Genomic DNA, 17,603 nt, shown 5'->3' on the forward strand with positions numbered 1-17,603 from the left:
GTCAAAAGTTAAATGAAAATGAAACGTCTCCCATTCTTGTAGTTCTCAGATTTATAAATATTTAATAGCAATTCCATAGCGATACTATAACCTTCAAACTCATTCTGTAAAATAATTTATAGTACTTGTTACTTCAGTAATATTTTCATGAAAAATTAAAATTATAAAACTGACTGAATTGACCATCTCAATACAGAAGACTACTGTTGCAGTTTAAAAAAAGATTATTCATCATTTTTCCAAATTGCTGTCTAAAGCCAAAAATATTAAAAAAATTAGTTACTTACGTATTAATTTTGATTATACAGGGTAGTTATAATTATAGTGACCCTATTCAGACCTCTGTAGAACCCGTTCTGCCTATCCGATTTTGATGAAATTTGGTGTATACGTTATATGGACTATGGGGAAAAGATTTCTGTAATAAAAAATAGTTCAAAGTTTGACCACCAGATGGCAATTTTCAAAAATTCCTTATGCAAATTAGTCAAACCTATAAAGAGACTTGCAGTCAGAGCCAGAAAATCATTCTGCGTTACTTTGTTACCGTTTATCATGCCCTTACAGAAGAAAGATCGAGTTTTACTGGTAAAACTGTTTTATCAGAACTGCAGAAATAGCTTTACATTGCGTGAATACCGTCGTTTAAAGGGACTGCGAAAGGCTCATGTCAAAGAATGGTTTAAAGAAGATGATTATGAAATTTGAAGAGACTGGAGACTTGGATGTGCTGCCAGGAAGAGAGCGGAAACCGGTTGCGAATGAAACTGTCGAAAGAGTCGCTACTGATGTGTTTGAAAGAGAGTGCAGTTCCCGCTATTCTTCAGCAAGCGCTCAATCGGTGTCACGTGAGTTGGCGATTCCTTGTTCAATAGAACGAAAAATTCTGTGATCCATTTTTAAAATGGTATTCGTATAAGATCCACTTGGTGCAAATACTGTAACCTCAAGACCACCAAACACGCTCTGAATTTGCTTGCCAATTTTTGGCGAGAATGGATGTTGATGACGCGTGGCCATGATGGTCAGATGAGGCGCACTTTTCTTTACATGAAGCTTTGAATAATCAAAATTGCCGCATATGAGGTGCTTCATCTCCTAATGTCCTGCACCAACAACCACCGCATTCTGATTATGTGACTTCATGGTGTGGATTTACTGATGATTTTATCCTCGGACAGTTTTTCTTTAAAACTCTCACTACTCCTCAAGGTCCTAAAACATGCTCCGTCATGAGTTATAATGAACTTTTTATACAGCAAAGCAAAACATTCCTGCTTTACAGGAACGGCAATGTTTGCGAACCACTGTCTTCCTGCAAGACGGAGCAACTCCCCACACTGGGCGCCAAGTCAAAGAACTGCTTCGTGCTAACTTTAGCGAGAATCGTGTAATATCCAGAGTTTTCCGGATGCCTGGACTGGCCTCCTCATTTATACGACTTAAATTCCCGTGATTTCTGGTTGCGGGAATTCCTAAAACATCGTGTTTATGGAGTAGGAATTAGCAAACTGAGCTGAAAGCCAGCATTACGCGCCGTCTTGGCTGAAATCTCTCGAGAGTTACTTCGCGCTACCATTAAACACGCTATAATGCGCTTTCAAAGCTAAACTGATGTCAATGGAGCACACATTCAGCACATTCTGTAATTGAATAAATTTTAATGGTTCTGACACATTTTTTGTCCTTCTTTAGGCTCCACAATTCCCCCTGGTGGTCAACATTTGAACTATATTTTTTATTGTAGAAATCGTTTCCCATGGTCCATATAACATATATACCAAATTTCATCAAAATTCAATAAGCGGAACAGGTTTTGGAGGGGTCTGAATATGGTTAATTTCATTATAACCACCCTGTATTTTGAAACATATTCAAGAATATATATATCGCCAATATAAATATATGCGAGGTTGATAGCAATATTATTTTCATAAATAACTCAGAGCACTCATTATGAACATTATGTACAGTCTGAGCGTAATATCCCTTTGAATAACAATCATGAAACCAAAGCTTTTGCATATTATCAGAGATATTCCACTAAATGGGAAAGCCTGGTCTTCTTCTTCTAAGGTCCGAGGATTCAGCAACTGTATATTATGGATAGTGTCAATTTAACTGAAGTATACGTTAGTGGGTGTTTGAATGAATGATATTCGAATTGTGGCAAGAACTCTATAATAAACTATCTATTTATAATCGTGTTCAATCAAAATTAATGAATAATTTTGACCATTATAAATGTAGAAGGGCCTTTAAAAGTTATTTAAGAGAGAAAGGGAATTAGATAAGCTGTCAATTAAACAAGAAATTAGAGGAAAACGTTTTAAAGCAGATGAAATAACCGAATTATAATTTTTAAAAAATAGAGGGTAGTTCATATTTTAGTTTAATTCTTCATAATACAACAAGCAAGAAAGCTCAAAATATGATATATAATACTTTTTATCTTTATCAGGTTTCTTCCCTTCAAAAACTTTATTTTGGTATAAGAATTGCAAATTTTAAAAAACCTTATGTTTATTTGTTTCTTTCTTAAAAGTTGTTTTTAAATCTCATTTTTTGGGGAAGGAATGCATAACTGAACAAAAACATGACATTGTTATAGTTCCGGTATCCGTAGAAAACATTGCGAAAGTAAACATCAAAGAGAAAACATCGTCATGCAAAACATCATAGGAAATAAGAAAGCAAAGAGAAAGCTCTCAGTCCTAAAATATCCTAGTAGGAAATAAAACGGTGCAAAAACTTCGCAGTCTTAAAAAGCGTCATACAATAAAACATGGCAGAAAATAAAGCGCCTACAAATTATCGCATGATTATAACATTGCATACATGTGTCTTCTAACTATAAGTAAACAAGTTTTAAGTAAACTTGTGCACAGTAAGTTTTAAGTATAAGAAGAAATGGGAAAATTTTTACTTCAGTATTCCGTATTTTTGAATTAACTCATAAAAAATTTTAGCTGAAAATGCAAGAAGGATATTTAACCATTTAAAATCTGCAAATTAGTAGAAAATAATGCTACGTATAGTAATTATTAGAATTTTAAACTTATGTATATACCTCTTAAAAGTCGTTATTTAATTAAACTCCCTTAAAAAGATGCATTAGCAATTGTTAGGGGAAAATACAGTAAAGAAAGAAAAAGAGGAATAATTTCATAAAATTATTTATAGTAAAATTATTAATTATCAAATTCTAAAATCCTCTCCCTTTACCTCTGTAAATCTGATACTCCTTTAATAAAATTTTTTTTTTAGTCCAGAATGGCTATTAGTCTCGTAATCGCAATTTGCGTCGAATCTCTATTAACGGCTGTATCATTTTTCAAATTGTTGTCATCAAATATTATCGCCCTGTATTATATTTAATTAAATTAAATAATGAAAAATCTGCATGAATGTATGTATGTTTCTCGCATTGTGAAAAAACAATGATACCTAGAGCTATAAAATTTTGAATAACATGGTCGTCTACCCGAATATGGACACCTAGAAGGCCGAATCTTGAATTTTGATGAATTTCTGATTAACGATTTCAAAACGAGCAGTGACAACAAACTGTACGGAATAAAATATTTTTATCTCCAGCGTACAACACTGTCTATCGGAAATTCTAAAGATATTCTGTTTAAAAATAATTCTAGCCCAAATGCTCTTGAAACGCGTATGTTTGTATAAATGAAAAAAAAAAAAAAAAATTCCGAAAGATTTAGATTTTTTGGGGGGGGAGGGAGGGTTGGTCATTTTATGTAATGGGTGTAATGAAGCGCTTGCCTATTGATTCGTCAGTCATGGCGGAGCATATTAAGCGAATAAACCACAGTGGAGGTAGAAACAGTTCAGTACTTCTCATCTCCATGGTAACTACCTGATATTTTTGTAGGAGAATATTAAAGGAAACCGTTTAGTTTTTTTCTTAAGATACTGGACAAACTGAAACTTAAAATTTATACCTCGAAAGTTTAAACATGCATTTCTCCAGAAATATAAAATTACAAGAAATTCTCTTTCCCACCATCGTTCTAAAATGACCAGTAGCCAATTAAACCGATCAATGTTTCCGAGAATATAAATAAATATCTTATTGAGCATTATAAAATGACTATATCCGCAGAAGAGCAAAAAGGCAGGAACAGGGTCTGATCACCTTAGAGAAAGAGTTCATTACAATTAATTTTTACATTTATGTATTTGTTATTTGTACTTTTAAAATATTATTTAATTTTCAAATAGATTTTATTCGAAAATTTTTTAATTATAGCATAATCTTTATTTTACTACCTTCTTAAAATAACCATCTCTATATCATTTCCCTAAAACAAATATCTTCATAAAAGTCTAAAACCATCTAGAAATGCGGTTGGTCTCCTAAGAGCTGGTTCATTTCATTTAACTCTACCATTTAGGTATTTTCATTTTTCTTAAATAATATTTAATTTTTCGGGTACTTTAATTTTAAAAATGTTTTAAATTGATTGAGAGATAACAATCAGATGTGTTGCCATAATTACTCTCATAGAATTAAAATTTAAAGTTCACTAGTTTGAACCAAAAAGGTATTCAAAATTTCATAAAATGGTATCCAGCGGAATTTAGAAATTTAAGAATCTAATAGGAAAGAAAAAGTGAAAAATGTGAAATGTAAAGGAAAGTTATTCTTTGCAGATGAAAAATGCAAGAGAATATATATCACTGCCTCAATAAATCTAAAATTCCTGTTTCCAAGAAAGAAATGTTAACATCTCTAGTTAACCTTCAAGATTTCTTAGACGGTTCTTTTATTAGAAGGTTAACCTTGACGAGCGCTTAAATACTATTTGATCTGTTAGAAATATCATAATGAAGATGAATAATATTTAGTACATCACTTTTAAACAATCCTTGCTACTTTTGACACTTCAACTTAAGATGCGTATTTACATGTTTCTGGAAAGGCGGGTTATGAGTAGAATATAAAAAGTTGGTTTTCGCACCTGACTTGGATGTGTAAGCAATGTTTAGTCTTGCATGCCACATTAGTTTGCTATTTCAGCAGATGTTTTTAGATTTCACACCTTTTGAATTCATAAAAATAACATTATTGCCAGCGTGAACGTGAGGAAAATCAAAATAATATTACTTAAGCAGTCGTAAAAACTAATTCATTTTTTTTTCATTTATACAGCGCAATGAAATTAAATTTTAAATTTAAATAAATTTACTAATTATAAATCATAAACATTTAATATATTTCCCTTACATTTAAGGTTATTTTTATTATCTGCAATGGAAAAAAAGACACTTTAAATGGCTCGAATCCCAAATATCGGGAGCGAATATTTCTTGCATCTCTTCTGGTTTCTTTAAATACCATAAATTATATTCATAATTTCCCATCTAAAAATGTAAATAAAAATGAAAATTTAAAGAAAAATCCCCATTTTATGTCATTAAAACTCAACAAAACTAATTATAACATGACAGTAATTTTTACTGAGGGTGATTTTATATATTTATCAATCGTTATACTTTTGAGAGTCTCCCATCTCTCATTTTAAATGAAAAAGAAAACATAAGATGTTTTACAGCTAAAGATCTGCCGAACTTGCCTCAGGCATCCATTGCTCTGGCTCTACAGAGGATGTTTACACATTTTTAGAATAATTTTGGGTTAATTATTATTTCAAAAGTTGTTTAACTATTATTTCAAAAGTAAAGAATATTTTTATAGGTTCAATCTGATAGTCAAACTTCATAATTAATTTTCGGTTTGGCATATTTTGCCTCCCTATTGCTTTGCAGTTTGTCACTGTGTTTCTGATTTTTTTGTTTTTGTATGTGATTTATTTCGAATAGAATAGTGATGAATTTTAAACTTATTTTATATTTCATTTTGCGGTATTATCACCGCTTGTTGCAGGGAGCAGTTGGATTAGGTTTTGGATTGTTTTTACTTTGTATTTATTCATTTATATATATATATATTCATATATTTATATATATATAGTATATACTCACAACAATATAATTAACTTTAAATAATTCTTTTGCGCCATTGCTGCAGGGAATGAAATTTGAATTTAACAAATATTCTATTCGTATAAAGCTAATATAAATTTAAAATATAATTAAGAAATTTAAATTGCAAAAATGAACGAACGAATATATATATATATATATATATACGAACAGAATATTTGTTAAATTCAAATATGTATATATATTAGTAGGAGCCGCCCACCTTACATAATTAAATTTAATTTTGATTTAATTTTTACCTCTTGATTATATATATTTAAACACAAGTCACAACATTTTACGTATTAGGAAGCCCGAAATTTCATGTGGTCATTTTTATTCCATTTGACAGGTATTAGAATAAAATATACCAATGTATACTGTATGCTTTTTCTAAGATACAAAACATTCGGAGATAATGAAATCAAAAGTCATTTCCTTAGGGTTTTCATAGAAGTTTATTTTATATGGTTTAGTGGAAATATTTATTTACTTTCGCATAGATAAACTAGCTATGTTCCTGATTTTGAAGAATGCTCAGCGAGAAAGTGTTGCAATGAATATACCCACTTCTTTAGCAACCACAGCGAACAGCTCCAATTCAATTGCCAAGCTGCTAAGATTGTAATGAGCTATGTTCGTTTTCCTCGCTACTTACTGTTATATGAATAGATGTACGGAACGCTTGTATGTTTTTATGTTTTATAGCTGGATATGGTTCTTAATCTTTCGATTCAGCAGTTGTCATTAATATTCTGTCATTAAAAAATAAAGTGCATTATAAATAAAATTAAAAAATCATTAAAAAATAAAGTGCATTATAAATAAAATTAAAAAATCATTAAAAAATAAAGTGCATAAAGTGATGAAATTTTACATCACATAATATCCTTCGTCCTACATAAAAGTACGTGATTGTTGGAAAGAACGTGCATAAATTTTGTATTTAATACTAAGTGTTTTTATGTGAACAATAAATGTCTTTTTTGGACTATACGTAATCCTCGATTTACGACGCCTCGCTTTTAAGAAGGCCCAAAACTAAGGTTAAAAAAGTTCTACTTTAAGGTTACCTCCAGCTTATGCGTATATAGTCATTTAATAGTCTCCAGCAAATTCTTTTTTCACTTCCTTGTACAAAATAATGGAAGTATTCTAACCACGAAGAATTCCAGGTATCATATATCAACAAAATTATCCATTTTGACAACTATCGAACGCAATTTAACGATGTTTTTGCATGACATCTGTATGTAAGGACAGAATAAAGGACTCTTTTTCCCGAAACGAATTATAAAACTGATTTAAAAGGGATTCAGAAGAGATTTTTTTCGTGGCATTTGTATGCACGTAGGTGTCCGCCGATAACATCGTGGCAAAAACGTCGCGGAGAAAACAACGCAAGGTGAAAACATCGTGCTCGAAAACATCATGGGAGAAAACATCGCAAAGACAGCATCGGAGAGCCGGTTTAGACAGTCGACCTGTGAAGACCACGCTGCGTTGCGCTCCTGGTATTTTTCGATTTTTCAAGTGGAAGTTTCACAGTGCGAACTGCGTGTGATAAATCAAATTGTGCGTGAATGTGAGCTGAATCCAAGGATACATCGCATTAGTATGTGTGCATCGTAGTTTTCAATAAATTTGTGAAAAAGTGTGTTCAATAATTTTGTTCACCTCATATGCCGTCCTTGTAACGGAAGGGTGCCGCCTGGCCACCACGTGGTTGCCGTACTAGGCTTAGGAAGTCCGTCGAAAAAATTCTAAGTCCAGAAATCCGTGATTTCTTTTCAAAAATCAATATCTTCGTAATTAATGCACTTAGGATTACCGGGTTTTCGGCAAATTGGTAAGTTCTTCATATACTATTATATTATATTTTCAATATGGCTATAACTGCATTATCTTCGATATTAGTATCTTAAGACTAACCTTTTCTGGAACCTAGCTAAAATCTGGACCCAAATAAACTTAATTTTCTGATTGCTGTCTGAAACTTTATAAAATATGCTAGTAACACCAAAGGGTCTGTTCATTGGGCTCGGAATACTAGTTTAAACATGATACTTGATTTTGTCGAAACGTTGTGAATTTCGACACAACTCCTTCACGTCGTCGAGTGCAATTTCGACAAACTCCTTACAGTGTATTCTCCATAGTTTTTAAAACTGTTTACTGTTATTTTAGCTGTGTTATATCTTTCTGAGCCTTTTCTGTGTGCCTTTACATATCGTATACATATTTTTGATTGATTATATATTATTTTATATAATAATATATTATTTCTCTGTTTATATTGAACATTCATTATGTTTTACTGATATAAAGCATATTAACGTCATTTGTAATTATATTATACCAGTCTGTTTCTTATGGGAAATTAATTACCTAGTGTGAGCTTATGTAATATTCACGCATCGCTATGCCTCAACAATCAGTTTCGTTTACGGATGATCCAGTGAATGACAACTTTGATCCTACTGCATTGCTTGCAACTGATAACAATTATAGTGACAAAGTTAATTTGTTATACGATCATATTCGTGCCATTGCAACTCTCTATCGAGGAGGAAAGTATACACTTCCTTTCGAACCACGAGAAAAATTGCTCCATTCATTGGATGCGTTACGGCAATTGGCTCTTCAGGGCCCGGATTACATCCCGAAACCAGCCACAGTTGAGGCTGAGGTGAATACATCAACAGTGGTCTGCTGTGAAGTTATTCATAACCCACCTATTATTTCATCTCTGCAGCAAGTTCCTTTAGTTCCAAATCCCCCTAAATTTTTAATTAAGCAGAAGTACCTTATCAGAAAACTCTCAAAAATTATGGACATTCTCCACAGTTATGGATCTGATCTATGTCAGGTTGTCTAATGTTAATGGTTTTTTCCTGTTTTCATAATACAACTGTATTCTTGTACACTCCAGTTGCATTCTTGTCTGTTTACATAGTGTTTTCATAATACAATTGTATTTTTGTACACTCCAGTTGCATTCTTGTCTATTTACATATTATAACTATATTCTTTCTTTTTAATAGTCCCAGTATTGTTACAAATATTATTAAAAATTGTATTGTATTTTAAATGCACTATAAGATATTGCACAATAAGTATTATACTCGCAACCTCAAACTATACATATGATATTACTATCTTACTGAATTACAAGCTACATATTAAGTATTCTAATCTGGTTATATATCAAAAATATTGTATCGGGCATTGTAATAACTATTGTATCAAACTATTAGCATTGTATCATATTTCATTATAATTACAATATACAATATTTGCACTCTAAGTACTGCATTATATTCTAACTAGTCTATTAACTTAATTTACTTATTATTTTAATTCTTGCATTAATTATTGTATTAAGTTGGTAGTTAGGTAATATTATGTTGAGTTACAAGCTCTACCCTAAGAATAAGTGATGCAACATATTGAAATTATGAACATCGTATCGCTATGTATGCTTTAGTATGGAACTGTAAATTAAATTCTTTGCAATACAGAAACTGGATTATTAGCATAACGTTATAAGTAGTCTTGATTCAACTTGGCGTTAACTATTTTATTGAATTGCATGCAGAATTTTAGACTTTAGATTTCAGATTTAGTTTATTGATTATATTGAATTATATGTCGTGTTTTGCATATTGCACAGAATTATTAATATTGAATTGATCATAAGTATTTTTTATACATTATATTGGTATAACTATATTGTTGCATTGTATCGCATATTGCACAGAATTAATAATATTGAATTGATCATAGGTATTTTTATACATTGCATTTGTATATATATACTGTTGCAAAATATGTCTTTTTATCCTCAGTATTGTACTGAAGTGTTGCTTTTGTGTATTGTATACAAAGTATTGCATTTAATTCACTTTAGTTATTAAGAACATTGTCTTATAGGCATCATACTATTAAGAATAAATATATTGTACTTCTTTTTATACCCTGAGATACGTATTGAATTAAATATTGTATTAATTATTTTACTGAACTAGCAATTATGTTAAAATACTGTATGAAAGTTAAAGTAGTATTTTGGTCTCTTTTTGCTTTAAATATTCCATTAAATTATAAATAGTATCATAGACGTAGCTTATCGATTTTATACTGTATCATATGTCTTGTATTGCATATTGCATAGAATTATTACCAATTACTTGACAATATGTATTTTTCTACATTGCATTTGTCTATATACTGTCACATACTCTATTTATTTACTCTTAGTATTGTATTGTACCTATTGTTGTGTCTTGTATGCTAACCCTGTAAGCATGTTAATTTACCTATTGTATCACATATCTTACGTATTTGCAGTACATTATATTATATCGTATAACCGTATTGTATAATATATATATTAAATTGTGAGTTATGTATGGATGTGTATCATCTTATATGAAATTGCAATGTTGTGAGCATCGTATACATAATAAAATTGCACTATAAGTCCCCTGCAATACAGGAAATGTGTAGTTGGTATCGTAATATAAATAATTTTGCATTAACTTTTGTAATTGAATGATATAGCATCTATTATCTTACATATTAGTTGTAAATCATATTGTACTGTATAATGTATTATATAATATATACATTAAATTGTGAGCATAGTATAGATATGTATCATCTTGTATAAAATTGAATTATAAGTTCCCTGCAATACAGTACTGTGTAATATATATTAAATTGTGAGCATCGTATAGATATGCGTCGTATAAAATTGCACTAATATAGGAAATATACAGTTGGTATAGTAATATAAATAGTGTTTTATTAACTTTGCATTAACTATTGTATTGAACAATATGGCTTATTGATCTTATATTGAATTATCTATCTTGTCTTGCATCTCGTACAGAATCATTAGTATCGTTTTACCTTGTATTAGTATATATCTGTATATGTGTATGTATGTATATATGTGTGTATGCGTGTATATATAGTTGTATAATGTATCCTCTTTACCTTGCATTGGTATTTATATAGTTGCATAATGTATTTATGTATTGTATCCTTGCTTTGTACACTAACTATTGTATTGAACTTACCATCAGTATTAAGATCATTACATCATCGATATCATGCTATCAGCATTATTATCAGCCTAGTATGTAGCAGCAGTAGCAGTTTTGTAATATTTAGCATTGTATCAGTTTGTAGTACTGTTTGTAAGTATTCTAGTAGTAGTTTTGTAGTATGTAGTAGTAGTAGTTTTGTAATGGTGTTTACTCCTTTGGTTTTCTATTGTTATCGCTATCTGTATGTGTTTTGTTCTAATTATGTCTATGTGATTCTAGTATTTATTCAAAACTGGCACTTGCACCTTTGTAATCTTATGCTTTGTCAAAACTTCAAATGTACCCTTTATTTATCTATTTATTTATTTATTTATTTATTTTTTTTTTGAGCCCTTGTCTGGCCATGTATTTGTTGAACTTTGACTCAATAAATACTAGGCCCGGGCGGTTGGTGTGAACATGCTTCTGGGGGCTTCTTTGGTCTTTTGGACTGCCACCTGGATGGCCTGGTCGCTGGGTTTCGGTGTATGGTGCGAGGCGCCTGTGTGGTCCATCTGGCTCAAGATAGAGGTGGACGTGTTGCATATGCCAATTAACCATTACGGTAAAGGGATGGTGCACACGTCCCCCGTCAACTATCAACTATCAAAGACAGCATCGCAGTTCTAAAACATCGTGGTAAAAAATAAAGTATCTACAAATCATCGCATGACGATAACATCGCAGACATGCTTTTTTCAGGCTTTAATAATTGTAAATGGATATTTCCATAATGATTGAGTGCAAGATGGAAAGAAGGATAATTTTTACTTTCATATTTTTTATTGACTAATAATTTTTTGCTGATAAAGTAAGAAGACAACTTAAGCATAGGAAATTAATGCAACTTATAGCCCTTAACAGAATTTTAAACCGACATAGTTAACTAACAAAGGTCATTAATAAATTATTTTTATAAAGTTTTTACTGGTAATTTTTCATGAAAAGTATAATCTAAAAAAAGGTTAGAAAAGGAAGGTAAGTAACTGCATGACCTTATCTATAAAAAATTGCAAAGTTATTTATGAGATTACTTGCTTCACTTTTGTTAATCTAATAATCTTATAGTGAAAATTATTTCTTGTTTTGCTTCAGTTTATTCTTAGACTGTTATTAAAATTTTCATGCACAGCTTGCAGTCAGTTACTTGAATGTCGATTTGTTGGTTATGACGAAAGTTAGCTATATAATATTTCAGTAGGATTTGGATTTATTAGATTATGCCAAAGCACACTACGTCTATCTGCTTAAGGATTAGGATTCCTTTGTGGAGTACATTCTCAGGAACTGGTTCATATGCATATTATACTTAAGGAAAATCACGAAAATCTTCACGCAGTTTTTTTGTTTTTGTTTTTTGTTTCTTAGAAATAATGTATACTTTCAGTGAACCTTCTTGGTGATTATCTCCCTAAGACGAACAGTGTTTTTGAAAACAATAAACATAGGTTTTAATCATTACGTGAGTTCAGCACATCCACACAAGATTAAAAAGATATGGAACTTTGAGTGGTCGCTTTAAATTGGATTGCTTACATTTACTTTTAGATTTATGCCGCCCATGTATAAAGGTTTGGGATGCCGGGCTGCGATACCAAAGGTCCCGGGTTTGAATCTCGGAGGAGGCATGGCTGTAACTGCACTTTCCTTCATAGGAGGCAAAGTTGGCCAACCTATTTGGTGTCTCTATCCAAGCCGAAGTCGGCTGAGAGCTCGCCATTGGTAACAAAAACTTTTAGATTTAGACATTTCTTATTAAGAGCGTTTAATACCCCTTTCTCATGTCGATTTTTAATAACAGATGGCGCTACGAACGTTGAGCAATAAAGACTCAAATCTGTAAGACTACCTACAGCCTGGTTACTATGGCAACGACGCTTCCTTCCTCTGTACTTGTTTGGCGGGAAAGTGAGTAAGCCATAAAACACATCCCCTCAGTTGAACAAAAGACCTGCTGTCATTTCTTCCGTGTGTGACTCAGACTGCAGGGTATGTTTTGAACAGGAATAGAACTTTTTCACCTTTGTGTTGAATGAAAGATATCTGTGAGATACGTGCAGCAGTCGCTATTTCTTTTCGCAAAATTTGTTCATCACGCTTTTCAATGTTGCGTAATGTTTCATAATTTGCCGTTATTTTGCGGAAGAAAACAAATTTCATCGCGACATAAAAATTATATATAAATGATTTTATACTTGATGATATGTGTATACATATATAGCACGCACATAATATTCCATTTACTCATCCATCCATAATATTTCATAAATTACCATCCATAATATTCCATAAATATGTGTTAGCACTTTCCAGAGCTTTATATATATTTTTTACTTGTATTATAAAATCGTATAACACTCCTAACTATTATTTTTTTACTTCAAAAGTGGATAAATCATTATCAAATTTTTCTAGTACACGGAGAAATGGTCTATGTATCCACACACATAAACGTAGTAAAAGATACTATTGTTGATTGAATATCTTTTGGCAGCAATATCAAGATGCAACGAAAATTCGAAATCAATTAATAACATGCATTTTATTACAAAAACACTAGCAGGACGTATTATTTGCACAAAAAACTTAGTGTGGAAATAATTTGCGGCACATTATCTGAGATCCGCTTTGAATGAATACATAAAGTGTTATAATGAACAATCAGTTTTAATATTTCACTTGATACTGAAATGCATAAAATCAAATTGCGTTTCTATGTTTCAGGTTTATAAAATACAGCTGATAATTGAAGGGGTATCAGGTTTATAAAGTACAAGCTGATAATACATGATAAGGGAGAAGAAATTCCTAAATTACAAAATTGAATATTATATTTTAATAAAGTAAAATGATACATATTATAGATACATCCTAAAAAACGATAATATATATATATATTGTATATCGTTGTATACCGTATATATATATTATGTATTTATATGTATATCTACTCTTTTCCGGATGTAACTGTAATTACGTACTGTGCTGGTTTATCATCTTCCTGTAGCGATGCATTTGGATTTGCTGTGTATGAATCTGTTTCATTGAACAGGAACAAATAGGAAACAGAATATTGAAAATTGAATTTTTTTAAAGCATTAGTAATTTATATATATTAGATTGACTAAAAAGAGTATATTCATGCATAACGTATAAATATGCGAAGTGAATACTTTTTGGCAATCACCTTTCTAGGATGATCATTTTTAAAAATAACCAGTACTGTTGATAAAATAAACACCGGTACGATCTATCTGCCTAAGGGAAAGGATGCCTTCGTGGAAGACTTTCTAAGGGAAATTGGCTCCTAGACACGTTACACAGGGTAAAACCACGAAAGCGCAACCAGTCCCTTCGCGGGATTCGAAACTCGGGCCGAAATACTGGTGTTCAGCTACTTTACCGCTTCGTGCCTCATTTCAGAGCGGATTCGCTATATATGAAACAGAGTAATGTGCTGTTACCGTATTTAGCAGCCTGCCTTTTTCCTTGACCTACCATAAAAAAATAAAATAGCAAAATTATAACAGCGTCTCTAAAAAGATGCTTTGCTATATTCTCATTAAATCTTTATCATTCTGCGCTACTAAAAACGAAGTACGATTATTTCAAATTCAAAATTTTATAACATTACTTTACAGAAAGCGATCTCATGTCTTCTAAAAATAAAACCCAACATCTGTTTCTACTCAAGCGCTTATTTCTAGACAAAGTAATTTCAGTGTAACGTACGTTCAGTTTTATCTAACTTTGAACGGAAAAAAAAAAAAAAAAACTATGTACATAACAGGCAAAGATATTAACAGCACATAAATTTAATCAATTATATTGGATTACCAGAGGAGAAAAAAATAATTCGATGAGATAATTCTCTGAGAATTCATAAACGCTAAATTAAGAATAAATTTTAAAAAATGTTTACTAATGAATACATGTATTTGCATAGTAAGTTTCCTTTTTTAAAAAATTTTTCATCTTTATCACGTTTATCGGAGTGTCGTATTTAACTTCACAATTATGCTCCGAAATTTCATTGCTGTAGATTGGATTATTACCAATATATAATTCTACTAGTAACCAGAGCCAGTATTAGAGGTTTTTGCTGCTCACTACAATATCTGTGGCTCTTACTTCTGCCACGCGCCGCCAGTGGCTGAGTGGTTAAGAATATTGATTACTGGAAGTTCGACCTGGTTTCGTTCGATCCCAGGCGAACCAGCTGGCTGCATGGTTTGTTTTCCTGTTGTGCAACATGAATACGACCCAGTTTCCTTCAGCAATTAGGCTCACCCGCGGCCGAGCGGTTAAATCGCTGAACACTGGTAGTTCCGACCTGGGTTCGAATCAAGGCGAACGGGCTGGCTACATGGACGTTTTCATAATCTTCCCCGTGTGTAACGTGTATGGGGAGCTTTGCTATAAACTAAACTAAGCCTTTAGAAACTTCCTCCACGAAAGCATCTGCTATCTGCCACCTCGTGGCTTTGCTATATTCAAAGAGCCTAACCCAATTCTAGCACTCAGTTCCTCTCTAAATTCTAGCGGGCGAGCGCTAAAGTCGCCTATTACTGGTAGTTCAACCTCGGCACATTATCTGAGTTCAGCTTTGAATGAAAACAACATAAAGTGTTATAATGAACGATTAGTTTAAAGATTTCACTTGATACTGAAATGCATAAAATCAAATTGCGTTTCTACATATCAGATTTATAAAGTACAGCTGATAATTGTAGGAATATCAGGTTCATAAAGAACAGTTGATAAATACATGATAAGTGGGAAGGAATTCATAAATTACAGAATTTAATGGTTGTAACGAAAATTTTAAGCACGAACGTTCTTCATAAAGTTATGAAAAAAAAGCAGTCAGTACCTTTAGTGCGGATAGTAATCACTACCAAAAATCTATGCTTTTCTGCCAATTTTTTGGTAGTTTTTCAAAACCTTCGGCTCGGAAACTTGGTGGCCCGAGTCCAAACACAGGTCAACCTCATTTCGGACGTCTTGTGCAGAAGTGAAGATAGGACCAGCAAGATGTAGCTGAAAGTCCGAACGTGCGATGTCGGGGTTATATGGTGATTGTGGTGAAAGATCCCTTTCGAGTCCGTACAGAGGCTAGCCGGTGAATGCAGACACGTATGGTATTATCTTGATGGAACGTTACCTTTCTGCGCCGGAACTCAATTCGACTCTTTTCCTTGATAGCAGCGTCAACATGCACTAGCATCTCGTTGTATCCTTTACTGTCAAGGGTTTTACCTTTTTCCATATACTATTTGTGATTAATACCACGGCAATCCCACCAAATACAAAAGAATGATCTTTTTGTTAGTCAAATTACGCTTTACGATGCTGCCGACGGACTCACGGGCGCAGATCAACTAAATTTTTGGCCTATGTTGTTGAAATAAATTTATTTTTCAACACAAGTGACTATCCAGATCACCAGATCCAAAGCATGATCTTTTCGTTAGTCAAATTACGCTTTGCGACGCTGCCGACAGGCTCACCGGGCGCAGACCAGCTCCCTTTTCGACCTATATTGTTTGTGTAAACTTGTCTAACTTTGAAAGAAAAAAAAAAAAAAAACTATGTATATAACACGCAAAGATATTACAGAACATATACCACGTTTATCGGAGTGTCGCATTTGACTTTACAATTAAGCTCCGAAATTTCCTTGCTGTAGATTGGATGATTACCAATATACTTACAATCCTACTAGTAACCAGGGCCACTATTAGGAATTTTTGCTACTCAGTACATTATCTGTGGCTCCTACCACACGCCACCAGTGGCCGAGTGGTTAAAACTACTGAATACTGGAAGTTCGAACTGGTTTGGGTTCGATGCCAGACGAATCAGCTGGTTGCATTGTTTGTTTTCACCGTGTGTAACATGAATACAAGCCAGTTCCCTTCAGCAATTAGGCCCTCCCGCGGTAGAGGAATTAAATCGCTGAACACTGGTAGTTTCGACCTGGATTCGAATAAAGGCTAACGGGCCGGCTGCATGGACGTTTTCATAATTTTCTGTATGTGTAACGTGTATGGGTTGTCAATTTCTCTAAGAAAGTTCAACATGAAGGCATCCTACTGTGCTTTGCCATAATAACCTAATCTAAGCCTTCAGAAAATGACTCCACGAAGGCCTCCCATCTTAAGAAGGTAACCCTCGTGGCTTTGCTACATTCAAAGAGCCTAACGCAGTTCTAGCAAGCGAGCCGCCGAACACTGGTAGTTCATCCGGAGTTCAAGCCTCGATAACGAGTTGGATGCATGACCGATTTTGGTGTTTTCCAAATTCACCTGCTTTGGCGTAATCAAACTCTATAATTCTAAACAAACTGACGTTCGGTTCGGCTCCAACGGCTCTAGCACCACGTTCCAAATTATAACTACAGTTCAACAAATAAATGTCTGGCGTATACATTCGAATAACCTAAGTAAAAAAAAAAAAGGGGGGGGGCTTTTTAATTTCTTCCACAACCAAGCATGCATGCAT

This window comes from Stegodyphus dumicola, chromosome 10 (genome assembly GCF_044657685.1).
Source record: "Stegodyphus dumicola isolate Sdum_Otavi_A_Nest chromosome 10, ASM4465768v1".
NCBI classification, from domain to species: Eukaryota; Metazoa; Arthropoda; class Arachnida; order Araneae; family Eresidae; genus Stegodyphus; species Stegodyphus dumicola.